Below are 4,545 nucleotides of genomic sequence, written 5' to 3' on the forward strand. Positions count from 1 at the left end.
AGGGGAAACGTCAAAATAAAAAGGCAAGTTGGCCAGAATTTCTTTTCTAGATGTAGAATGAGCATTCAGGACGGTTGCTCCATGTTTTTTCTTTTCTTTTGGTGTGACTTCTTCATCCACAAATATGTACTAGTACTTCTTACCTTATTTCTTTCTTAAACTTTTCCTTTATACACGTTATAGTAACATGATGGATCTCCCCCTGTGAGATATATATACTTCTGTTTAGACAAATTCTCGCAATCATTTTTTCTTATTCATACTACTGTTGAAAAGAAATTAGTGACGAGCGTTTGTCTATTTATATCTTTACAGTTTCCAACTTTTGGTGATACCAGGAACTTCGATTTGCTAAAATTCTTGCAATTATTAGCAGTGTTCTCTTACTCAGACACGTGGATGTTCTGCCTTTTATCTATCAGCTGTTGTTCATATTGCCATTATTTAGTTTACTGAATTTAGCATTTTTTTTCTGCGATTACAGGTTCTATGGCTCTCTAGGCGTGAGTTCTTTACTGAACAATAGTACTATGCTAAGTTCCTCTATTTTCCTGACAGTTTCTTGCTCCAAATCCTATCAAGAAAATCACAATGTTCTTGCTCTATGCAACTGCCTATAGAGATATCTTGTAGCAAGTTGATGTAATTGAGTCTCCAAACTTTTGGTCCTGGTACACCAACCATGACAATGGCGTTCCCAACCCTTCCAGTTAGCCTTACATGCCTCACACTGTTAGTTCTCTTGTCGATTGCCATGGCGGCTGATAACAACTCCACGGCCACTGGCCTCATCCTCCTAAATTGCGGAGCATCAAGCCAAAACATTGATGATAGTGGTCGTACATGGGACGGGGACTCTGGCTCCAAGTTCACGCCATCAGTGAAAGGAGTTGCAACCAATGCTTCGTATCAAGACCCTTCACTCCCCTCCAGGACCCCTTTTATGACTGCACGGATCTTCACTTCAAGTTACACCTATTCCTTCCCTGTCAGCCCAGGCCGCACGTTCTTACGCCTCTACTTCTATCCAATTGCTTACGGAAACTATACTGTCTCAGATGCCGTCTTCAGAGTCACTGCACGGAATCTTGTCCTCTTAAATGACTTCAATGCTTCGCAAACAGCTCAGGCGATCAGTTCAGCCTACCTTGTCCGTGAATTCTCGGTGAATGTTTCTTCAGGCGGCTTGGACCTCACCTTTGCCCCATCAGCACTTCAGAATGATTCTTATGCATTTGTGAATGGCATTGAGATTGTGCCCACGCCTGACATCTTCACAACACCTAACACAAGATTTTTCAGCGGTGATCCATTCTCATTTGACCCTGACATGAGCATCCAGACTATGTACAGGCTCAATGTCGGGGGCCAAGCCATTTCCCTGAGAGGTGACCCCTTTTACCGCTCATGGGCCAATGATGCCCCGTACATATTTGGTTACTCTGGGGTGAACTTATCGAAAGATTATAATTTGACTATCAGTTATACATCCAAAGTGCCGAATTACACCGCGCCAGTTGATGTCTATGGTACAGCTCGGTCGATGGGGCCAACTGCACAGATCAACCTGGGCTACAACCTTACATGGATTTTACCGGTTGATGCGGGTTTCTTTTACCTCCTAAGGTTCCATTTCTGTGAGATTCAGTATCCTTTTACCAAGGTGAATCAGAGGGTGTTCTTCATCTACATCAACAACCAGACAGCGCAGGAGCAAATGGATGTCATCGTCTGGAGCGGAGGAATCGGTAGAACAGCATAGACAGACTATGTTATCACTGCTATTGGTTCCGTTCAGGTGAACATGTCGATTGCACTTCACCCTGATCTTTCAAGTAAACCAGAATATTTCGATGCAATACTGAATGGTCTTGAGGTATTCAAGCTACAGAGTTACGGATCACCGAACAATCTTGCTGGGCCCAATCCTCCACTTCTGCAAATGCCTGGTGCGGATCTTAATAGGCAATCTAGCGGTGCAAGAAAATCCAAAGGTTACATCGTAGCCATCAGTGGAACTACTGGCGGTATTTCTTTCATGGTGATTGTCCTTTTCAGCGCGACTGTTATCTGCAGACGGAAGAAGGTATCGAAGAGTTCTTTCAAGACCGACCATGGACATCGTCCCACTGGACGCAAAAAGTCTACATGCGATCTCGTCCGTCATTTTTCACTTGCAGAAATTCAAGTTGCCACCAAAGACTTTGATGGAGCACTTATCATCGGCAGAGGCGGTTTCGGGAATGTCTACATCGGCGATATAGATGGAGGGACAAAGGTGGCGAGCAAGCGATGCAATCAGAAATCCCAACAAGGCTTTCATGAGTTCCAGACTGTAATCGAGATGTTGTGCAATTTCCGACATCCCCACCTTGTGTCTCTGATTGGTTACTGTGAGGAGAAGAATGAGATGATTCTGGTGTATGAATACATGGCTCATGGAACACTGCGTGAGCATCTATACAACACCAGAAATCCACCACTGTCGTGGCAGCAGCGCCTTGAGATTTGCATCGGTGCAGCCCGAGGACTGCATTACCTCCACACTGGCGCAGAGCTAGGAATCATCCACCGTGACGTTAAGAGCACCAACATCCTATTGGATGATAGGTTCATGGCAAAGGTTTCCGACTTCGGTCTGTCTAAGGCTAGTCCAGACATTGACAACACCCACATGAGCACCGCTGTGAAAGGCACCTTTGGATATCTTGATCCAGAGTACTTCCGGCTGCAGCGTCTCACCAAAAAATCAGATGTGTACTCTTTCGGGGTCGTGTTGTTTGAGACCCTGTGTGCACGCCCTGTGGTAAACACCGAGCTCCCCGAGGAGCAAGTGAGCTTGCGTGACTGGGCGCTATCTTGCTTGAAGAATGGTGTACTCCAGGAGATTGTTGACCCCCGTGTTAAGGAGGAAATCACCCCTGAGTGCTTCAGAATTTTTGCAGAGATAGCAGAGAAATGCGTTGCTGATCGTAGCATAGATAGGCCATCAATGGGTGATGTGCTCTGGAACCTTGAGGTCGCACTCCAGTTTCAGGATAGTGCAAGATCGTCTCTTCAGATCAGCGGAGTGCATTCAGGCAAACCATCGACCAACTCAACAATTAGCGTCACAGGCTCACAGCACAGGAAGCCATATTTTCAGATATTGCGCATCTAGAAGGCCGTTAAAAGCAAACCGCAGGTCAGTATTTTAATTTATTTGCAAGTTCATAGTTACCTAACAACTGATATTCTATTAGCTGGTCAACCTATATATGTTCTGGTGAGCTTGCATAATACTATCAGATAATTTAGTTTCCTCGTATTAGATTTTACTCTCGGTCACTGACATTTGAAAATATGCCCCAGGTTGCTATTTTGTTATTCTGCTACAAGGTTGTTCAGTACCTCGGTTATCTCGATGCAACAGTATTAACTACAGCCATATCTGACTGTGCTATCAAGGATAAAGGAGAGATCCACAATAGACATATTACCTGATTTTGAGCACTCTCCCTTCTCCGAGTCAATGAAGAACTCATCAACAGTGTAAACAATCTAATTGGGCTTACGAGGGTGCCCAGTTGATATCCACTGTCATCCTTTCTGATTCTCAGCGTCTTATCCAGCTTGTTGAGAGGTCGCATTTGCAATGGCATCGCCAAGAAGCCGACGACGCCACTAAGGCACCCGTAGCCTCATCAGTGCTATGCGTCGCCAGATATATGGAGCTAGTGGAGCCATAATTACAGAGTGAAAGGTAGACATACGTTTTTTAGATAGTATGCTTATTCCACAAAATTCCCAAGAATTGTTTAATTCAATGCCCACCTACACTCGAACTTTTTACATTCAGTCAAACATTTAGTTCCCCATTCATTTTACATAATCTTGCAACTTTCGCATATTCTGTAATCATCGATTTTGTACTCGCATATTCATGTGTTTTCTTTACTGTTGCATTTTTATTCATGTGGCCCAATCACACCTGAAACTAAAGTATGCAGTTTGCACTTGCTAGGCTCCTCTCGGGAGCTAGTACAGTGTTTCAGTGTACCTGCTTTTTTTAACTGTACTTGAGGTAGCTACAGATATTGATTGTGTTGGAGTTTCTATTTGGTCAAGAGTTGTTATTCCTTGGGCCAAGATATTGGGACTTACTATCTTGTTATCAAAGTTTATATTAAGTGGGTAGTCACTAGCCTCACATAACTAGCACACTTCACCATATTTTCCACGGTGGTAATGTTGACAATGTGAACTTTGGTTAAAGTAGAAATGGCAATTTCCATGGAGAACTTGACAAATCCGATGAAAAGGCTTTCCATTGTTACAAGACTAGATAGGTGGCCTTTGCATGTATGTCGGGGGCATCTTTGATTCACCGGATTATGAAAACGTAGTGATAGGGAAAATAAAAAAAAGGATAGAAAATGCATATGAAAACAGAGGATTAATAAATACGGAGTACAAGAGTTTCATGAGGTTTCATGTTAGAAACATTGAGTTGAGTCATTATAAACAGTCAAATCACAAGACTGGCATGATTAGAATGTTCATGCT

At 43.4% G+C, this 4,545-nt stretch overlaps 1 pseudogene; it reads left to right on the plus strand.

Annotated features, from left to right (window-relative positions):
* Window positions 1-555: 555 nt before the first annotated feature.
* On the plus strand, window positions 556-3,248 carry LOC109738608 (receptor-like protein kinase FERONIA; annotated as a pseudogene).
* Window positions 3,249-4,545: the final 1,297 nt, after the last annotated feature.

Source organism: Aegilops tauschii, chromosome 3 (genome assembly GCF_002575655.3).
Source record: "Aegilops tauschii subsp. strangulata cultivar AL8/78 chromosome 3, Aet v6.0, whole genome shotgun sequence".
NCBI classification, from domain to species: Eukaryota; Viridiplantae; Streptophyta; class Magnoliopsida; order Poales; family Poaceae; genus Aegilops; species Aegilops tauschii.